This window comes from Moschus berezovskii, chromosome 6 (assembly GCF_049115385.1).
Source record: "Moschus berezovskii isolate FMDL1 chromosome 6, NW_MosBer_1.0, whole genome shotgun sequence".
In the NCBI taxonomy this organism is placed as follows: Eukaryota; Metazoa; Chordata; class Mammalia; order Artiodactyla; family Moschidae; genus Moschus; species Moschus berezovskii.
In genome coordinates this window covers 68,234,464-68,257,611 of record NC_142465.1, presented here as the reverse complement: position 1 = coordinate 68,257,611, position 23,148 = coordinate 68,234,464, and the positions used below count along the sequence as shown (strand labels likewise).

The 23,148-nt window shown below is 39.0% G+C and overlaps 1 protein-coding gene and 1 pseudogene across 1 annotated transcript in view; one reads left to right on the top strand and one right to left on the bottom strand.

Annotated features, from left to right (window-relative positions):
- LOC148777644 (ankyrin repeat and sterile alpha motif domain-containing protein 1B-like) overlaps positions 1-23,148 on the top strand; it is a 573,212-nt gene that overhangs the window by 401,087 nt on the left and 148,977 nt on the right. The gene's annotated exons all lie outside the window — the stretch shown is intronic.
- Positions 517-3,340, bottom strand: LOC148777645 (DDB1- and CUL4-associated factor 13 pseudogene; annotated as a pseudogene).

The following is a 23,148-nucleotide window of genomic DNA, read 5'->3' as shown; positions in this document are numbered from 1 at the left end:
ATTGTTTTGCAGAGGAAGGGTTAAAACAGCAGGCTTTTTATCCTGAGGAGGGACTTTTGAAAAAGCATTTTTGAAAACTGCACAGAAAATAAATACAATTGAAAAAAATTCTGATCTAATTCTTCTATGTGTCATATGGAATCCTAGGAAGGATCGTTGCAATTATTATCCAAAGTAATATTCAATGTAACAAAAGAGGTGTTTGGTCTTAAATGTAAATGCATTTAAGTGTAGAGTGTCCAAATTAACAGATCAAATGGAGAGTATTAATATATGTGCACTTTCTAATTCGTCAATGAATAAAAAAAAGATCAAGATTAAAATGTTGGATAGTCTTATCAACCAGATCACCTTTAAAGACAGCTTTTCAGGATAGCAAAAATGTGCAATAATTAAGCTTGACACATGTAACTAAAACATTCATTGTTATACTAGCGGCAGTACTTTTATTAATAGTGTTCACAATTCAAAACATAACAAATAATTATATATTAGTATCAGTAGGAATACCAAATATTATCTCACAACTGCCACTGTGTATTTGTTCTTATCTGACACAATCTGCACAGATCCAGGCTTGCTGTGTTTGATACAATTCAGTTCCTTTTGTCAATGAGCTTCTTTCATGATATGCTGTTCCTGAATCTGGCTGGAGACAGATTTTGGTAGATGTTGGTGATGAGAGATACGTTTTATGTGAGGATGATGTTGAAGTTTCTCCTTTAACTTCTGGTTATAATCTGTGGCTGCTTTCTCTCATAATGTAAGCACCTAACTTTTTGGAAGCATTAGCTTTCAACAGATAAATGTTCATTTCATCAAATCCACATATAATGTACTTGCTGTCAGAAGTCCATTTCACACAGATAACATGTTGCATTCTCTTTGTGTGATAACTTCCTTGCTTCTACTTTTGTCCACAGGAAAGATTTGGATAGATTTGTCAAAACTAGCAGACAGAAACTTTTTCCCAGTGGATGAGTAACCCACATCAAGTCCTGCAGACACATGATACATATGTATCATTAAAAGAATGTGCAGTGCATGCATATAAAAAGTACATGTTGTAATCTTTGCTGCAATAAAAATGAAAGCTTCCACAGGGTTCCAGTTCAGTTCAGTCGCTCAGTCGTGTCCGACTCTCTGCGACTCCATGAATCACAGCACGCCAGGCCTCCCTGTCCATCACCAACTCCCGGAGTTCACTCAAACTCATGTCCACAGAGTCGGTGATGCCATCCAGCCATCTCATTCTCTGTTGTCTCCTTCTCCTCCCGCCCCCAACCTTTCCCAGCATCAGAGTCTTTTCCAGTGAGTCAGCTCGTCTTGAAAGCTGATGCTGTGAAAGTGCTGCACTCAATGTGCCAGCAAATTTGGAAAACTCAGCAGTGGCCACAGGACTGGAAAAGGTCAGTCTTCATTCCAATCCCAAAGAAAGGCAATGCCAAAGAATGCTCAAACTACCGCACAATTGCACTCATCTCACACGCTAGTAAAGTCATGCTCAAAATTCTCCAAGCCAGGCTTCAGCAATATGTGAACCGTGAACTCCCAGATGTTCAAGCAGGTTTTAGAAAAGGCAGAGACACCAGAGATCAAATTGCCAACATCCGCTGGATCATGGAGAAAGCAAGAGATTTCCAGAAAAACATCTATTTCTGCTTTATTGACTATGCCAAAGCCTTTGACTGTGTGGATCACAATCAACTGTGGAAAACTCTGAAAAAGATGGGAATACCAGACCACCTGACCTGCCTCTTGAGAAAGCTGTATGCAGGTCAGGAAGCAACAGTCAGAACTGTACATGGAACAACAGATTGGTTCCAAATAGGGAAAGGAGTATGTCAAGGCTGTATATTGTCACCTTGCTTATTTAACTTCTATGCAGAGTACATCATGAGGAATGCTGGGCTGGAAGAAGCACAAGCTGGAATCAAGATTGCTGGGAGAAATATCAATAACCTCAGATATGCAGATGACACCACCCTTATGGCAGAAAGTGAAGAGGAACTCAAAAGCCTCTTGATGAAAGTGAAAGAGGAGAGTGAAAAGGTTGGCTTGAAGCTCAACATTCAGAAAACAAAGATCATGGCATCTGGTCCCATTACTTCATGGGAAATAGATGGAAAAACAGTGGAAACAGTGTCAGACTTTATTGTTTTGTGCTCCAAAATCACTGCAGATACTGATTGCAGCCATGAAATTAAAAGACGCTTACTCCTTGGAAGGAAAGTTATGACCAACCTAGACAGCATATTAGAAAGCAGAGACATTACTTTGCCAACAAAGGTCCGTCTAGTCAAGGCTATGGTTTTTCCCATGGTCATGAATGGATGTGAGAGTTGGACTGTGAAGAAAGCTGATCGCCGAAGAATTGATGCTTTTGAACTGTGGTGCTGGAGAAGACTCTTGAGAGTCCCTTGGACTGCAAGGAGATCCAACCAGTCCATTCTAGAGGAGATCAATCCTGGGTGTTCATTGGAGGGACTGATGCTAAAGCTGAAACTGCAAAACTTTGGCCACCTCATGCGACGAGTTGACTCACTGGAAAAGACTCTGATGCTGAGAAAGGTTGGGGGCGGGAGGAGAAGGGGACGACATAGAATGAGATGGCTGGATGGCATCACCGTCTCTATGGACATGAGTTTGAGTGAACTCCAGGAGTTGGTGATGGACAGGGAGGCCTGGCGTCGCAGGGGGTTGCAGAGGGTCGGACACGACTGAGCAACTGAACTGAATTGAACTGATAGTGTGAAAACCTCAAGTCACTGAACATATGGGATTGCTTCTTTGTTCATCCCAAGTGTCTATTTGCTGTCCACATGTGGTAAAACAGCTTTTTTCCAGTGATTATCGATTCCTGTATATGCTATCTTTCCTAATATTATAGGCAATGGTTCCTCCTCTTCTCCATAGCTTGGTCCATCCATTTCCATTGCTTGGCAGTTTTGTCATCATCAACAGTAAAAAAACGAAGTCCCACAAAAGTGAGTACATATTCCTCATACAAAAAGACCTTTATGTGCTTTTATTGTACAAATATATTTTCATCTATTGAAGTTCCAAATTTTAACCTATCTCTATCACATGCCCTAGAAAAGACATTAGCCAGACACTCTGGATGCTTTGGCCAGCAACTGACTCCATCACAGTGACCATCCATGGAAGCAAGAAATGGTTTTGCAAATACCCTTTCCAGTTTGGTAGCATTTAAAGCTCTTACATATTCCTGTGGGACCTCAAAATGATATAAAGTAGGCTCATGGTTTCTTGGTACTCACTGTAAGTCCAACTTGGTTTCATAGATGTAGTTGTCTGGGTTCAGGCTCAGCATCTTTACTTTTATCTTGCTGCTAATTCTCCCCAAATCTCATGAGCTTTCATCTCTTGGTCCCAGTTGCCATGGCCTCCTCCACCAACACATACCACTTCTGCCAAGTTCCTTCTTTTATTAATTTCTAATTTTATTATTTTGTGGTCAGAGAATATATTTCATATGACTTCATTCTTTTCAAATTTATTTGTACTTATTTTGTGGTCTAACATGTAGTTTATTCTGGAGAATGTTCCATGTCCACTTCAGAATACTGTGCATTTGGTGGAATGCCCTATAGCTAGATGACTGTTAGATCTAGTTGATTTATGAGGCTGTTCAACTCTTCTTTTTGCTTCTCGATCTTCTGCCTAATTGTTCTCTTCATTATTAAAAGTGGAATATTCAATGCACTGATTGTTGTTGTTGAGTTGTGTATCTTCCCCTTCAGATCTGTCGGTTTTTGTCTCATGTGTTTTAGGACTCTCTTAAGTGCGTGGGTGTTTATATGTTTTGCTCTCCTAATGGACTGACCATTTTAGCTTCATAAATTTATAAAATGTTCTATTTTAGATCTCTAGCAACAATTTATGTCTTAAAGCTTCTTTTGTTCAGTGTTAGCATAGTCACTTTATATTTCTTTGGGTTATTGTTCTTATGGTATATCCTTTTCTGTCTTTTTACATTAAATCTATTAGTGCCCTAGTAGATAAAGCATGTCTCTTGTAGATGCTATGTAACTGCATTATTATAAAACAAACAAACAAAAAACTATCCTGCCAATCTTTGCCTTTGGTTTGGAGTGTTGTGTACACTTACAATTAATACAATTACCAATAAAGTAGGACTTAATGTCCTTAATAAAATGGAAGCATTTTATTGTTTTCTGTTTATTATATACTTTCTCTTGTCTTTCATTTTCTCATTTACACCTTTCCTTTCTGTTAAAGATATATTTTCTAGTTTACCATTTTAATTCCCTTGGAGATTCTTGCATTATTTTTGTTATTGTTGCTATTTTCTTAGTGGGTCGTTATAATTCATCAGTTCAGTTCAGTCACTCAGTTCTGTCTTTGCGACCCCATGAACTGCATTTCACCAGGCCTCCCTGTCCATCACCAACTCCCAGAGCCTACGCAAATTCATGTCCATTGAGTCGATGATGCCATCCAACCATCTCATCCTCTGTTGTCCCCTTCTCCTGCCTTCAATCTTTCCCAGCATCATGGTCTTTTCAAAGGAGTCAGCTCTGCACATCAGGTGGCCAAAGTATTGGAGTTTCGACTTAAACATCCATCAGTCCTTCCAATGAACACTAAGGACCGATCTCCTTTAGGATGGACTGGTTGGATCTCCTTGCAGTACAAGGGACTCTCAACAATCTTCTCCAACAACACAGTTCAAAAGCATCAGTTCTTCAGTGCTCAGTTTTCTTTATACTCCTACTCTCACATCCACACATGACTACTGGGAAAACCGTAGCCTTGACTAGACGGACCTTTGTTGACAAAGTAATGCCTCTGCTTTTAAGTATGCTGTCTAGATTGGTCATAATTTTCCCTCAAAGAAGTAAGAGTCTTTTAATTTCATGGCTGCAATCACCATCTGCAGTGATTTTGGAGTCCAAAAAAATAAAGTCAGCCACTGTTTCCCCATCTGTTTGCCATGAAGTGATGGGACCAGATGCCATGATCCTAGTTTTCTGAATGTTGAGCTTTAAGCCAACTTTTCACACTCCTCTTTCACTTTCATCAAGAGGCTCTTTAATTCTTCTTCACTTTCTGCCATAAGGGTGGTGTCATCTGCATATCTGAGGTTATTGATATTTCTCCCAGCAATCTTGATTCCAGCTTGTGCTTCCTCCAGCCCAGCATTTCTCATGATGTACTTTGCATATAAATTAAATAAGCAGGGTGACAATATACAGCCTTGATATGCTCCTTTTCCTATTTGGAACCAGTCTGTTGTTCCATGTCCAGTTTTAACTGTTGCTTCCTGACCTGCATATAGGTTTCTCAAGAGGCAGGTCAGGTAGTCTGGTATTCTCATCTCTTTCAGAATTTTCCACAGTTTATTATGATCCACACAGTCAAAGGCTTTGGCATAGTCAATAAAGCAGAAATAGATGTTTTTCTGGAACTCTCTTGCTTTTCTGATGATCCAGCAGATGTTGGCAATTTGATCTCTGGTTCCTCTGCCTTTTCTAAATCCAGCTTGAACACCTGGAAGTTCACAGTTCACAAGTTGTTGAAGCTTGGCTTGGAGAATTTTGAGCATTACTTTACTAGCATGTGAGATGAGTGCAATTGTGCAGTAGTTGAGCCTTCTTTGGCATTTCCTTTCTTTGGGATTGGAATGAAAACTAACCTTTTCCATTCCTGTGGTCCCTGCTGAGTATTCTAAATTTTCTGACATATTGAGTGCAGCACTTTCACAGCATCAACTTTTAGGATTTGAAATAGCTCAACTGGAATTCCATCACCTCCACTAGCTTTGTTCATAGTGATGCTTCCTAAGACCCACTTGACTTCACATTCATGATTTAAAACAATCTATTTTGAGTGAATACCAACATAATCTCAACAGTATTCAAAAACTTTGCTCCAGGATCGCTTCATTTCTTATCCCCTTTTGAGTTATTTTCATACAACTCTACATTTCATTACATATTTTTACATTATAAACAATCAACCCAAATTTATAATTATTGTTTCATGCAGTTGTTTTTAAATCAAATATGAGGTGAAAAGAATTAAAAATAAAATGCATTCATATTGTGTTTCATATTTACCTATGTAGCTACTTTACTTATTTTCTTTATTTTTTCATGTGGACTTGAGTTACTCTCTAGCGTTCTTCTATTTTGGGTTGAAAGTCTTTTAGTATTCTGCCAATACAGGAGACATAAGAGATGTGGGTTCAATTCCTGGGTTGGGGAGATCTCCTGGAGGAGAGCATGGCCACTCACTTCAGTATTCTTGACGGGAGAATCCCATGGATAGAGGAGCCTAGTGTGCTATATAGTTCATGGGGTCACAAAGAGTTGGACATGACTGAAGCAACCTAGCATGTACATGGACACAATTCTTTTTTTTTTTTTTAAGGACACAGCTACTAGCACTTCTCTGAATTTTTGTTTATCTGGAAATGTCTTAATTTATCTTAATTTTCTGAAGCCTAGTTTTGCTGAATATAGAATTTTTGGTTGACATTATTTTTTCTTCCAGTATTTTGAATGTTTCAACTCATTGCCTCTGGACTCCATGATTTCTGAAAAGTTAGCTATTAATCTTACTGTGGATTCCTTCTACAAGATGAATCATTTTTCTCTAGGTGATGTGTCATGAGTCTTTGTTATTCAACACTTTGACTATGTGTCTATGTGTAGATCTCTTTAAATTTATCTTTCATGAAGTTTGTTGAATGTTTTGGATATGTAGATTATTTTTTTCCTTCAAATGTTGAATGAATTCTACACAAATTGCTGTACATTTTGGTTAATTTCCAGATTTCTCTGAAAAAAATTTTTTAACATTTTTTGTGAATATTCTTGTTGCTTTTATGGTAGAGTAGATTTTCAGAGATATTTATTTCTTTTAGAAGTGCTTCTTCCTAGCCTTTAGAAGAAACAAAGATTAAGTCATGTTTAAATTTAATGTTAAGTTGAACCAATAAGCAGATAAACTCAGATAAAGGAGAGTACTGGCAAGGAGTTTACTGATAGGTGAAATAAAGTAGATAAGATTGGTAAGCTAAAGGCCAAACTAAAAAGTTTTGAGTGAAAATATCTGGAAGGTACTTGAGTTCATTGACCATGAGTAATGTGAGAATAATGATGTTTGAAGATTATTCTAATGATTTTATGTAGAGTGAAAAGAAGTGAAGCTGTGCAAGAAGGGAAATGAGTTTAGTGGCAGTGCCAATAATGTACATGTGTGATGCCAAGGCATGTCTTAATATGTCTTAACATGGCAGCTATTTACATAGAAACACAAGGGTAGATCAGTCATAGGATTTGGTGGTGGGCTGAATCTGTGGAGGAAGGGAATAAATGAGTTTCAAAAGATATAAATATTGCTGCTCTGTTTCGTAAAGATGATGGTAGAGTAATGTTAATAAGGATAATGAAAAAGCAGATGTATGGCAAATTTTTATTTTGACATCTTATTTGACAGTTTCTTCTTAAACTACTTGTACCAGGCATGTGACCATAAAAAGTAAATTAATAGTTGTTTTGGATTTTAAAAACAGGGTCTAATACCATCAAAAGCTAAATAGAATTATGAGGCTTCCTAAATCACATTAACTTAGAAAAAAAGAGAAGAAAAGGAAAGTTTTTTTTTTTTTTTAATTCTAAAGATATTCCAAGATGTTTATTGTGTTAACTTACTTTTCTAACATGTGATTCTCTGGCAAAGCAGATGTAAAAAATCTACTGTTTTGTTAGTACAAAAAAATTGAAATTTAATTCCTGTGTGTAGAAATGATAGGTTCACAACCTTGAATGTGTATTCATAGACTGTTTTAATAATGTATCTTTTATAAGTGAAAGAGTCTTGGGTTCAAATTTCTCATTTCTTAGAACACAATGCTTTTTTTTTGGTAGCGTGTGGATACACTATTGTTTTGCAAATGATTTTCCTTTTTTATTTTCCCATAGCCCTTGAGGAGAAAAAGGCAATAAAAATAAAATGACTATCAATGAGATGATTGCTTTAATCTCTGTAATTGATAAATGTCAATTCCTATGTGGGATCAAAGTCAGTTTTCTGAACTCTTCCCTAACATACAAATGTTTTTCATTGAGTTGTTCACTTCTGTATGTACATCTAATAAGGGAGATAGTAGTACATATTCCCATGTTGCCATTGTACCATAGTCTTCTTCAACAATATTTTAAATAATTATGTTATTCATCAGTGTTTATGTTCTTCCAGATTTTTCGAAACATTAAATTATAGGGACTTCCCTGCTGATCCAGTGGTTAAGACTCCATGCTTCCAACAGAAGGGTATCCTTGGGGAGGCATTGGAATCCTTAGGAAGTAAAACAGGTATTATAAAATTCATATTCTTATTCAACAAATATTTACAGGATGATTAATGTTGTCCTGTAATAAGGCTACAGTCTGGAGCTATAACACCTATTTTTAAGGATGATATGAAGCTATAGGGGGTTTCCTTGGTGGCTTAGCAGTAAAGGATCTGCCTGCTAAAGCAGGAGATGAGGGTTCGATCTCTGGGTCAGGAAGATTCCCTGGAGAAGGAAATGGCAACTCACTCTAGTATTTTTGCCTGGAAAATCCCATGGACAGAGGAGCCTGGTGGGCTACAGTCCAAGGGGTCACAAAGAGTCAGACATGACTTAGTGACTAAACAACAACAACATGAAGTTATAGATAGCAAACTTGACCACGCTCTGGAGGTACTATAAAGGGCCTGCAATTTCATACAGGCACAAAGCTTGTCTGTGACTGACTGCCTGGCTAAGTTGCTTCAGTCATGTCCAACTCTTTGCGACCCTATGGACTGTAGCCCCCCAGGGTCCTCTGTCCATGGGGATTTTCCAGGCAAGAATACTGGAGTTGGTTGCTGTGCCCTTCTCCAGAGGATCTTCCTGACCCAGGGACTGAACCCATATCTCTTAATTTCCTGCACTGAGTGGGTTCTTTACCACTGGCACCACCTGAGAAGCTTGTCCGTAGATTATATAAATAATGGGTCCTACACATCCATATCCATTTTTATCATTTTCAAATGTATATGTTTCACTATGATTAATAAAGTGGAAATTTATTGTCACTTTTTGCTCATGTATTTGTTTCAAATAACAAATTCTAAAAGTATAACTTATCTGCTGGAGCTGGGCAGAGAATGCAGGATTCTTTTTCTGTGCTTCATCTTTTCATGTGGAGAGACACTGATCAGTTTAACTGGGTTTCTCTCTGCTACTCATTCTTCAAGAGAGTTAATATGATATGTAAATTTGGGAACAGGAACTGAGCATGTATCACTAATTGTCTTTTTGATCTTCTCATCTGCAAAGAGTATGAGTTGAGCTTAGTAGTAAGGATCCTATCTGTCCAGGCTTGGGAGACCTGAGGCTAAGTCTGTCTAATTCTGAGATGTACTAGTAAAAAGCCTATATTGCTTTGTACCTAAGCCATGTTCTCTAGTATCTTCTCTGTTGCTCACCAGTGTTGACATTTTAATCATTTGCCTGAGTTTTTATCCATGGTTTGGCTAACTGCAGGCTCTGAGCCAAATCTGACCCACGCAGGCCAAATCTGGCCAGGCTCCTCTGTTTACATCTTTACATGTGTGTGTCTCTTTATTGCTACAACAGCAGCTTTGACGGTTGCAACAGAAATCATATGGCCTGAAAAGCCTAAAATATTTATTCTTTGGCCCTTTGCAGAAAAGCCTAAAATGTTTATTCTCTGGCCCTTTGCAGAAAGGAGTCTAAGGAGGCCCTTAGACTCCTATCTATAATTTGGGCAGAGGATGAAGACGTTATTATTATACTCCCTAAATTTCTAAATTAATTGTAATATTACCATATAGGGATTTGTAAAAATTTTTACTTTGAAAAACTTGCTTTATCATTCGAAATGGTAGAAACCATTTGTGTAAAAATGGAATGGACTTAGAGATAGGAGACTGCTATTCAAGTAACAGAAGGATGAGTTGATGAAGTTTGAACTAGTTTGGTGATTATGAAAGTAGAAAAGTAATACTGGGTTTGGAAGTTATTATGAAGTGCAAATTTTATAAAAGTTGATGACTGCTTCTTTATGGTAACAGTAAGCATGACAGAACAGGAGAAAGAATAATGTCTCCAAGAGTTAGAACCTAGGTCACTGGATGAATGTCCTAGGAGCAGTATGTAATGTATTTTCTTATTTTGACTGCCTTGCCTTTGGCCCTTTAAGTCACACATTCACTAACATCAGGAATAAAGACCCCAAAACTAGTTACAGTAGTCACGCCAGACTCTTCACTATTACCAGACCTATCAAACTGAACATCTGACTGTAAATTTAACATCAGTCTAGCAGTTTGTTCTTATAAACTTGGCGATGCCCTTTGTCTTCTCATAAACTAATAGGTTTATCTCCTTGCTCTCTATACCTAGTTGTGAATACTTTTATATATGTATTGGATTGGCCAAAAAGTTACTTTGGTTTTTAAGTAAACATCAGTTCAGTTCAGTTCAGTTCAGTCGCTCAGTCGTGACCGACTCTGCGACCCCATGAATCACAGCACGCCAGGCCTCCCTGTCCATCATCAACTCCCGGAGTTCACTTAAACTCATGTCCATCGAGTCGGTGATGCCATCCAGCCATCTCATTCTCTGTCGTCTCCTTCTCCTCCCGCCCCCAATCCTTCCCAGCATTAGAGTCTTTTCCAGTGAGTCAACTCTTCTCATGAGGTGGCCAAAGTATTGGAATTTCAGTAAGTAAACATAAAAGACATATTTTTCATTTTCATCACAAATTTCATTGAACAACATATTCACTGTTTTGTTCTATTACCTTCTGCCATTTTCTGGGCAACTTCATAATTCCATTTTACACAGTTTTTTTTTTTTTTTTCTTTTTGAGCAAAGAACTGTTCCAGGTTCCTTTTTACAGTCTTCCAGGGAATTGAAATTTTTCCATTAGACAATTTTGGAAAGACCAAAATAAATGGAAATTTGAAGGTGTAATGTCTAGCCAACACAGCAGATGAATCAGAACTTCCCAGCTAAGCTGTAACATTTTTTTGCCTGGTCATCAGAGAAACATTCAGTCTTGCATTACTCCTGATGGATGGTTGTTCTTGCTGTTCAGTTGCTTAGTCGTGTCTGATTCTTTGCAACCCCATGGACTACACCATGCCGTCTTCCCTGTCCTTCACCACCTCCAAGAATTTGATCAAACTCATGTTCATTGAGTCAGTGATGCCATACAACCATTTCATCCTCTGTTCACCCCTTCTCCTCCCACCTTCAATCTTTCCCAGCATCAGGGTCTTTTCTAATGAGTCGGCTCTTCTCAAGTGACCAAAATATTAGAGCTTCAGCTTCAGCTTCAGTCCTTCCAATGAATATTCAACTGATTTCCTTTAGGATTGACTGGTTTGACTTCCTTGCAGTCCAAAGGACTCTCAAGTCTTCTCTAACACCACAATTCAAAAGCATTAATTCTTCGGTGCTCAGCCTTCTTTATGGTCCAACTCTAACGTCCATACGTGACTACTGGAAAAACCATAGCTTTGACTTGTCTTCCTGAGGAAGCCTTACAAATATCTGAGAAAAGAAGTGAAGCTAAAGGCAAAGGAGAAAAGGAAAGATATACCCATCTGAATACAGAGTTCCAAAAAATAACAAGGAGCTGTAAGAAGGCCTTCCTCAGTGATCAATGCAAAGATATAGAGGAAAATAGGAAAATAGAAAGACTAGAGACCTCATCAAGAAAACTAGAGATCCCAAGGGAATATTTCATGCAAAGATGGGCACAGTAAAAGAGTAATGGCAAGGACCTAACAGAAGCAGAAGATATTAAGACAAGGTAGCAAGAATATACAGAAGAACTATACAAAAAAGATCTCCATGTCCCAGATAATCACGATAGTGTGATCACTCACCTGTAGCCAGACTTCCTGAAATGTGAAGTCAAGTGGGCCTTAGGAAGCATCACTATGAACAAAGCTAGTGGAGGTGATGGAATTCCAGTTGTGCTATTTCAAATCCTAAAAGATGATGCTTGCTATGAAAGTACTGCACTATGAGCCAGGAAATTTGGAAAACTCAGCAGTGGCCACAGGACTGGAAGGGGTCAGTGTTCATTGCAATCTCAAAGAAAGACAATGCCAAAGGATGTTCAAACTACCACACAATTGCATTCATCTCACACACTAGCAAAGTAATGCTCAAAATTCTCAAAGCCAGGCTTCAATAGTACGTGAACCGTGAACTTCCAGATGTTCAAGCTGGATTTAGATAAGGCAGAGGAACCAGAGATCAAATTGCCAATCCATTGGATCATCGAAAAAGCAAGAGAGTTCCAGAAAAACATCTACTTCTGTTTTATTGACTATGCCAAAGCCTTTGACTGTGTGGATCACAATAAACTGTGGAAAATTCTTAAAGAGATCGGAACACCAGACCACTTTACCTTCCTCCTGAGAAATCTGTGTGCAGGTCAAGAAGCAACAGTTAGATCCAGTCATGGAACAACAGACTGGTTCTAGATTGGGAAAGGAGTACGTCAAGGCTGTTTATTGTCACCCTGCTTATTTAATTTATATGCAGAGTACATCATGTGAAATGCCGGACTAGATAAAGCACAAGCTGGAATCACGATTGCTGGGAGAAATATCAATAACCTCAGATACGGAGATGACACCACCCTTATGGCAGAAAGCAAAGGAGGACTAAAGAGCCTCTTGATGAAAGTGAAAGAGGAGAGTGAAAAAGTTGACTTAAAACCCAGCATTCAAAAACCTAAGATCACGGCATCTGGTCCCATCACTTCATGGTAAATATATTAGGAAACACTGGAAACAGTGAGAGATTTTATTTTCTTGGGCCCCAAAATCACTGCAGATGGTGACTGCAGCCATGAAATTAAAAGATGCTTACTCCTTGGACGAAAGCTATGACCAACCTAGACAGCATATTAAAAAGCAGAGGCATTACTTTAACAAAGGTCCATCTAGTCAAAAACTATGGTTTTTCCAGTAGTCATGTATGGATGTGAGAGTTGGAGTATAAAGAAAGCTGAGTGCCAAAGAATTGATGCTTTTGAACTGTGGTGTTGAAGACTCTTGACAGTCCCTTGGACTGCAAGGAAATCCAACCAGTCCATCCTAAACGAGATCAGTCCTGAATATTCATTGGAAGGGCTGATGTTGAAGCTGAAACTCCAATACTTTGGCCACGTGATATGAAGAACTGACTCATTTGTTGAAGCTGAAACTCTAATACTTTGGCCACCTGATGTGAAGAACTGACTCATTTGAAAAGACCCTGATGCTGGGAAAGATTAAAGACTGGAGGAGAAGGGGATGGCAGAGGATGAGATGGTTTGATGGCATCACTGACTCAGTGGACATGAGTTTGAGTAAACTCTGAGAGTTGGTGATGGACAGGGAGTCTGGTGTGCTGCAGTCCAAGTGGTCACAAAGAGTCAGACATGACTGAGCGACTGAACTGAACTGAACATTTGATAAATTAGCCAGAAAGAGATTTATATCAATTCACAGTTCAAATAAGACTGTATAGCATACCCATTTTTCCAAACTCTCACTAACACTGTGATATAGCTATAGCAATTTGATTAGGAAAGGTAGATCATGTGTTACTTTAACTAGCATATATTTAATTATAAATGAGATCAAACATCTTTTTATACAAGAAATTTCTAGCTATTTATCATGAATTGCACCTGTCCTTTGCCAGCTTTTCTCCTTGGGTTGATGATCTCTTTAACCCCAATTTGTAATTCTCTTTATATAATAAAGATATTAGATCCTTGTCACACATATCAAATAATTTTCCCAATTCTGTTACCTTTCTTAATTTTGATTTTGTATTTTAGTGGCTTTGTGAAAGTTTCAAGTTTTTAGGTACTCAAATTTATCAATCTTTTTCTCTACACCTCTGAATATGTGTCTCGTTATAGCTTCTGATCAAAGAACATTCTTATTTTAAGAATATTTTGCAAGTATATTTACTTATTATTTAAATATTTAGCTGCAATTTATTTTATTTAAGGAATGGAGTATTAATACAGTTTTATTAATTCTTTCAAATGACTGGCCAGTTATTTTTTGGCAATTATTATATAATCCATTGTTTTACTACTGATTTGAAATACCATAATACAATAAATTTTCACAAACATTGAATCTTTGTTCTTTTAAGTTCTGTCTTCTATTTATGCCTTTCAACTATTGTATCAAAACCATTTACAGTTTACTTAAATATCTGATAAATGTTTATCTTCACCCCCTCCATTATTTTTCTCTTTTCAAATTAATACCTAGCTATTGTCAGAGATTTATTTTTCCAAATGCACTTAAGGATCACTTGTCAAGATCCAAAAGGAGTGGGAAGGAAACCATTCCATACTACTGCATTAAATTTAAGACTTAAACTTACATTAAATTTAAGTGAGAGTGAAAGGATCACTATCTTTAAGATATTGAGTCATAAAAGATATATTTTTTTTCATTGGAGTCCAATTTTAATGTTCCTCTCTCAGTCCTTAATAATTTCTATTGCTTCTCTATGCATGTTACTTTCTGCTAGTGTTACTATATTAGTTTTTAGTTGTTGCAGTAACTCGTGATCATAAATTTAGCAGCTTAAAAAACCAAAGCTTTATTATTGTATGTGTCTTAAGTCGCTTCAATCATGTCTGATGCCGTGTGACTCTGTGGACAATAGCCAGCCAGAATCCACAGGATTCTCCAGGCAAGAAGACTGGAGTGGGTTGCCATGCCCTCCTCCAAGGGATCTTCCTGACTCAGGGATTGAACCCGCATCTCTTATGTCTCCTGCATTCACAGGCATGTTCTTTACCACTGAAGTGAAGTGAGGTGAAGTTGCTCAATCGTGTCCAACTCTTTGTGACCCCATGGACTGTAGCCTACTAGGCTCCTCCATCCATGGGATTTTCTAGCCAAGAATACTATAGTGGGTTGTTATTTCCTTCTCTAGGAGCTCTTCCCAACCCAGGGAATGAACCCGGGTCTCCTGCATTACAGGCAGATGCTTTGCAGTCTGAGCCATCAGGGAAGTCCTAGAGCCTTATGATTAATATTTTACATTTCTGGAAGTCTAAAGAATGTCCCCCTGGGCTAAATCCAAGGTTTTGATAGGGCTGCATTCCTTTCTGGAGATTCTAGAGGAGAATCTGTTGCCAGTCTATCTTCTATGAGCTGTGTTCATTCCTTGGCTCATGGTTGCCTTTATACCTTGAAAACCAGCAATGGTCAGTCAAGTCTTTCACATTGCATCAATCCAACACCAACTCTCCTTCCCTCTTTCACGTATAATGAGAGTTGTGATACTGGGCCACTTGGATAATCCAGGATGATCTCCCCATCTCAAAATTCTTAACTTAATCACATCTGCAAAGCTCCTTTTGCATGGGGCATAATATATTCACAGGTTTTGGGAAAGTTAGGACATTATTGTCTTACAATGTCTTCATCTTCTTCTCCCACTCAAAGTTTTATTGTCTTATTGTTGCTCATCCTCTTCTCCCACTCAAAGTCTCTTATTTTCTTATTATTGTGTATTTATGTTGTTATCTTCCTCATTGTAAAGTCACTGTAAGTCTGCAGGGGATACTTTTATTGATACTGCAGGACATGTCAGGGTAGTAAAACCGTATCCAATAGCTTTCACGTACTTTGAGTCATTTAGAATTGTGAGTCATCTCTAACTTTGAAAGAGCTATAAGACCACACTCCCTTGCATTAGTATTATTTTTCCTGTTATGAGAAAAATGATTCAGGAAGCAGTGAATACATGCAGGTGTTTTGTATCATAGTACCAACATAGTACTTCTATTTCCATTGTCTTATTTACTAAAGTCTTCAAACTTGTCTAAATCAAACCACCCTCTTCTGTTCTCAAGAGATGACTTGTATCAATCAGGCTAAATTTAAAGTCAGTGGCAGACAACCTGCTACTTGCCAAGTGAATGCTCACCTTAAGCTGAAACGTGTACGCCTGTTACCATCTCTATACCTGCACTCTTTCTGACAATTATAGTGATTCTTCTGTTTTTCAAGTACTTGTGAAATGTTTTTCCTAACTTTTCTTCTTTAATCTTTCCCCATATTGCATGAGTTTGATACTCAGCACTTTCCTTATCCATGTGCAGAGAAAATAGTGCCTGTGGTCTTTGCATCTCCTCAAATGTAGGCCTCCATACCAAGCTGAGTGTACCAGGTGTGGTTTGCTGCAGTGTTGGTTAAGCTGCTTCACTTTCCCATATATGGTTAAGAAAGAGCTGTATTTAGGAGGTAAGTTCACAGAGGTATCTTGTCAAAATTGTCTAGAAAAGCCTCTAGATCACCTTATTTCTGATTAAAAATAAAAGCTTCATCATTGATATTATTAAGAAATGACTATGCCCATACCTGGATCCCTGATCATTGCCAAGGTTTTTCATAAGTCAGAGGCCAAGTATCCTTCAGCCCTTTTGATGAATAAATCTTGTACTCCTTTGCAAGAACTTCCCTCAGAACTCAGTTGGTAAAGAATTGCCTGCAATGCAGGAGACCCCAGTTGGGTTCCTGGATCGGGAAGATACGCTGAAGAAGGGATTGTCTACCCGCTCCAATATTCTTGGGCTTCCCTTGTGGCTCAGCTGATAAAGAATCTGCCTGCATGCAGGAGACCTGGATTTGATCCCTGTGTTGGGAAGACTGCCTGGAGAAGGGAAAGGCTACCCACTCCTGTATTCTGGCCTGGAGAATTACATCAATTGTGTAATCCATGGGGTGGCAAAGAGTCAGACACAAGTGAGTGACTTTCACTTTCACCTTCACTCCTTTACAAAGGATGGTTAATATCATACAGTTAGCCTGTCTTTTACAAAATTCCTAAACCAGATTATTCCCAATTCTAATTAGTGCAGAGGAAGGGAGGACTGTCATATTCTCTAGTTTAAATATCATTCTTGTACTAAGTCAGCCAGTGTCACATTATGTCTTTAACTGATACATTACACTCTGACTCACACTTTCAGCTGTAACTCCTGTTTCTTTTTTCATGGTATTGCTAATCTATATACCCACAGCCTGAATTTTAAAAACTCATTTCTTTACTTAACTATAGGACTTCATATTTAACCACTAATAAATTTTGACTTGTTAGATTGAGCCCACCCCTCATGATCTTCAACTTTTATAGGAACACAGTGCAAACAGCAAGTGAAAGTATATTACTATTGTTTATTTTTCTTGGGGAGGCGTAATATTAACTTATTCAGTGCTCTCAGTATACATATTTTAAAAGAAGCACTATTTGGTTGACACATTACACAACTAACTATAACAGGTACAATAAAACTGACTAAGTAAGTCTAACCATTAAAGCTGGTCATTCAGGAACTGTAAAGTTAGGCAGTATAGGCCCTTCAGTTCAGTTCAGTTCAGTCATTCAGTCATGTCTGACTCTTTGCAACCATGAATCACAGCACACCAGGCCTCCCTGTCCATCACCAACTCCCGGAGTTCACTCAAACTCATGTCCATCGAGTCAGTGATGCCATCCAGCCATATCATTCCCTGTCGTCCCCTTCTCTTCCCGCACCCAATCCTTCCCAGCATCAGAGTAGAGACATGTTTAGAATTTTGGGACAAACCATTAGTCCCTCAGACCTTAGGAAAGGGCTAGCAAAGACCAAGGCAGAGAACACAGTCTTAGGCATGCTACCATTATAAAAATTCAAGCTCAGAAATAAGTCTGGGATTCAGGAACCAGGCATTTGAATTAAGATAGAGGCAAAATAGCAAGAAAAAGCAAAAATTGCTAACCAAATTGGAGCCAAACTCTGCTAGGCTGGGTACAATGGAATCTTGACAAGTGAATCACGAACTGTTGGACCTCAATTCTTTAAATCGCTTTGGTCCATTTCCAGGATTTACCATAAAGAGTGCTTTGGCAATAAACCTGTATATCAAAATCCAAATTTCCCACGGTAAGGAAGAGAGCTTGCACAGGCTAAGCAGTGCCAGGGTTAGGTACAACCTAACAATGAGCAGTTTCCTCTTTCCTTTAGTTCTGGCAGTAAAGATCTTGTCATAGTCCTTTTATCTGTGATGCAATAGTATGAATGCTATAGTTACTGAGATAAGACCTAGGTTGTAGCCCTAAAGCTTCCATTAACCAGATATTAGTTAATATTGGACAGCTAATAATTCCAAGCATTAGTTTCAGAATGGGGATCATAGTAACACTGGGAGGGTTGTTCAGTTCAGTTCAGTTGCTCAGTCATGTCTAACTTTTTGTGACCCCATGGACTGTAGCACGCCAGGCCTCCCTGTCCATCACCAACTCCCAGAGTTTACTCAAACTCATGTCCATTGAGTCGGTGATGCCATCCAACCATCTTATCCTCTGTCATCCCCTTCTCCTCCCACCTTCAGTCTTTCCCAGCATCAAGGTCTTTTCAAATGAGTCAGTTCTTCACATCAGGTGGCCAAAGTATTGGAGTTTCAGTTTCAGCCTCAGTCCTTCCAATGAATATTCAGGACTGATTTCCTTTAGGATGGACTGGTTGGATCTCCTTGCAGTCCAAGGGATTCTCAAGAGTCTTCTCCAACACCACAGTTCAAAAGCATCAATTCTTTGGCCCATCAAATCAATCCAATTCCAAAGAAAGGCAATGCCAAAGAATGCTCAACCTACCAAACAATTGCACTCATCTCACATGCTAGTAAAGTAATGCTCAAAATTCTCTAAGCCAGGTTTCAACAATATGTGAACCGTTAACTTCCAGATGTTCAAGCTGGGTTTAGAAAAGGCAGAGGCACCAGAGATCAAATTGCCAACATCCACTGAATCATCTAAAAAGCGAAAGAGTTCCAGAAAAACATCTATTTCTGCTTTATTGACTATGCTAAAGCCTTTGACTGTGTGGATCACAATAAACTGTGGAAAATTCTTCAAGAGATGTGAATACCAGATCATCTGACCTGCCTCTTGAGAAATCTGTATGCAGGTCATGAAGCAACAGTTATAACTAGACATGGAACAACAGACTGGTTCCAAATACAAAAAGGAGTACATCAAGGCTGTATATTGTCAACCTGCTTATTTAACTTATATGCAGAGTACATCATGAAAAGTGCTGGACTGGATGAAGCACAAGCTGGAATCAAGATTGCCAGGAGAAATATCAATAACCTCAGATTTGCAGGTAACACCACCCTTACGGCAGAAAGCGAAGAAGAGCTAAAGAGTCTCTGGATGAGAGTGAAAGAGGAAAGTGAAAAAGTTGGCTTAAAACTTAATATTCAGAAGACTAAGATCATGACATCTGGTCCCATCACTTCATGGCAAATAGATAGGGAAATAGTGGTTGACTTTATTTTTTTAGGGCTCCAAAATCACTGCAGATGCTGATTGCAGCCATGAAATTAAAAGATGCTTACTCCTTAGAAGAAAAGCTATGACCAACCTAGACAGCATATTAAATAGCAGAGACATTACTTTGCTGACAAAGGTCGGTCTAGTCAAGGCTATAATTTTTCCTGTGGTCATGTATGGATGTGAGAGTTGGATATAAAGAAAGCTGACTGCCAAAGAATTGATGGTTTTGAACTGTGGTGTTGGAGAAGACTCTTGAGGGAGGGCTGTTATGAGAGCTAAATGGTAACCATCTGACTAATGAAATGCTATTTACTTTGCTTCCCTGGTGACTCAGATGGTAAAGCGTCTGCCTCCAATGTGGGAGACCCGGGTTTGATCCCTGGGTTGGGAAGATCTCCTGGAGAAGGAAACGACAACCCACTCCAGTACTCTTGCCTGGAGAATCCCATGGACGGAGAAGCCTGGTAGGCTAAAGTCCATGGGGTCACAAAGAGTAGGACATGACTGAGCGACTTCACTCACTTGCAGACTGTAAAACACTTCATAAAGAGTGATTTGCTATTCTTCTTAAAGTGGTTTGAATCTGTGATAGTTTTTGAATGATATTATTTCAGATTTCATTAATTCAATGAATGTTTAATAAATGAAGAGATCTCCCTTGCTGCAAGTTGGAAACACACATTCTCGCATCCCGCCCTTGACTACTGAATCTGAAATTCTTTAAGAGTAGGGCCTGGCCATGTCTGCTTTAACAACTCTCCAAATGACCCTGCCACCTGTGAGAGGGCTAGGCTGCATCCCCAAAGGTTGTGATGAAATGACTGAGGGTGCAGCCTGGGCACTTGGATTTGGAAAACTCCCTGTGACTCTCCTGTTGTCAAGGTCAGCAGACACCCTTCTGGGGGCAGACACCTCTCTGAAGGCAGACATGTGCAGTCCAATAGATGTTTTTGCAGCTGTAAAAGTGCCAAGTCTTCATGGTCCAATGTGGGAACCACCATGCAGCCACTGACCTCCTGAAATGAAAGTAAGGAGCTAAATTCAAATTGTATTTAATGAATTTAAATCTAAACAGTTGCAGGTGGCTGCCATCTAGGACAGTACAGTCCTAAAGCCACAGAAGGTTTCCCTGGTGGCTCAGTGGTAAAGAATCCACCTGCCAATGCAAGAGATGTTGGTTTGATCCCTGGGCTAGAAAGATTCCCCTGGAGGATATGGCAACTCACTCCAGTATTCTTCCCTGAGAAATCCCATGGACAGAGGAGCCTGGTGGGCTGTAATCCATAGGTCACAAAAGAGTCAACACGACTTAGTGACTAAACAACAGCAGTTTCAGATTTCATTAATTCAACAAATGTTTAGTAAGTGCATACTACATGAAAAAGATGTTTTGCTATGGTCTTTACTGGCTTCCCTGGTGGCTCAGATGGTAAAGAATCCTCCTGCAATGTGGGAGACCTGGATCCAATCCCTGGGTTGGGACGATCCCCTGGAGAATGGAAAGGCTACCCACTTCAGATTTTTGCCTGGAGAATTCCATAGACAGGAGCCTGGCAGGTTACACTTTCATATTTGAGCTTCCCAGGTGGCGCTAGTGGTAAAGAACCTGCCTGCCAATGCAAGAGATGTAAGAGACACAGTTTTGATCCCTGGGTCGGGACGATCCCCTGGAGAAGGGCATGGCAACCCACTTCAGTATTCTTGTCTGGAGATTTCTATGGACAGAGGAACCTGGCAGGCTACAGTCTATGGGGTTGCAAAGAGTTGGATGCAACTGAAGCAACTTGGAACTCAGCACTTGTCAATATAGTTCTTTAATCTAGTCAAGGAATCAGGCCTTGAAATACTGACTGAAATGATAGCTATTTTATGTATTTCTTTTTTAGCATGCATTCTTAGAGTCCTACTATGCAGGTGGCACATTTTTAGGTGCTAGACAAGCAGGTCTTTAGTTATTAGCACCATCGTCTTACATTAATGGGATTATATTTCCCCTTTAGTTCACTCTTCAAGATCTTGTTATTTTAATGAGTTTACTATCTGGATAATTAAGGCATTGAATGTAATCATTCAGCATGGAAATTCTAAGATATTATGAAAGACCATATTAAATGTTTAAAAAGAATCAGTATGTACTATGACTAGAACATTTTATGATTCTTTCATCAGATAAAGTTATGATGAAATGAAATTAATTTATTTTGACCTGAGTTTCTATTAGTAACATGGTAGTGTTTGAAACGGAGAAGGCAATGGCAAGCCACTCCAGTACTCTTGCCTGGAAAATCCCTTGGATGGAGGAGCCTGGTAGGCAGCAGTCCGTGGGGTCGCTAAGGGTCGGACACGACTGAGCGACTTCACTTTCACTTTTCACTTTCACACATTGGAGAAGGAAATGGCAACCCACTCCAGTGTTCTTGCCTGGAGAATCCCAGGGACGGGGGAGCCTGGTGGGCTTCCATCTATGGGGTCACACAGAGTCGGACATGATTAAAGTGACTCAGCAGCAGCAGCAGTGTTTGAAAGTGAATTAATTGAGAGAGGAGCAGGGCTAGAGGCAAGGAGACCAGTTTGGAATTATTCTAGCAGTTCAAGTAATAAATAATGGTGACCCAGACCAAGGTGGTAGCAGGGGTAGAGAGAAATGAATGTGTTTGAGGTACAGAATTCAATGTTGAATATGGGACTTAAGGAATGACTGGGCATGATGCTGAAGAAGAGTGAGAATGGAAAATTGTCCCCAAGTTGTTTAAGTGACAGGTGTATGGAAGTACTGTTTACTGATAGGAAGCAAAGGAGAGGCAATGATTTGAGGAGAAATTGACAAAAATGTTTAAAGAATTTTTTTGAAAAATAGACATGAGGATAATCATGAATGCTTTGATAAGGATGAATATGCAGAGAAACATATCCTTCCAGATAGTTTAATCAAGGGCTTCCTTGGTGTCTCAGATGGTAAAGAATCTGCCCACAATGCGGGAGACCTGGGTTCAATCCCTGGGTCAGGAAGATCCCCTCGAGAAGGGAATGGCTACACACTCCAGTATTCTTGCCAGGAGAATTCCATGGACAGAGGAGCATGGTGGGCTACAGTCCATGGGGTTGCAAAGAGCCAGACAGTAGGATTGTGGTGCTAGAATAGACGGATATATGGAATAATTAGAAAATCCAGAAACAGATTCAATTATATAAGCATATGGTATATACCTATAGTCACAGGAATTCTACTTCAAAAGATCTGGTTGAGCATGTAAACAGGGATACATGCACAATAATGCTCCCTTAAAAGAAAAACATTAAAATTTCAGTATGGTAAGATTGACTGAGTTACGATCATGTGTATACTGGGACTTAAATTCATCATGTAGTCATATACTTGCCCTTGAAACTTGTTCAGAATACATTATTAAAGGGAAATATCAAATCATAAAACATTACATACCTTTGTGTATATATATATATAAAACATCTTTATATAAATTTTACAGAAAAGCTCTTGGACCTTTATCCTACTTGGGGTGGGAAAACTCAATGCCCTCCTTTCTTTTCTTAATAACAAAACATCTGGGAAATGTATAAAAGTCTGTTGTCAGGAGAATGTGTAAATGAATGTGTGGTATACCTGTATGGTGGGTTCTTGTGTCACACTGAAAATAAATGAAACTCAGAAACAGAGTATTGATTGAAAAAAGTCACAGAAGAGCAAGAGCACTTTATACTGTGTGTATGAAGTTCAA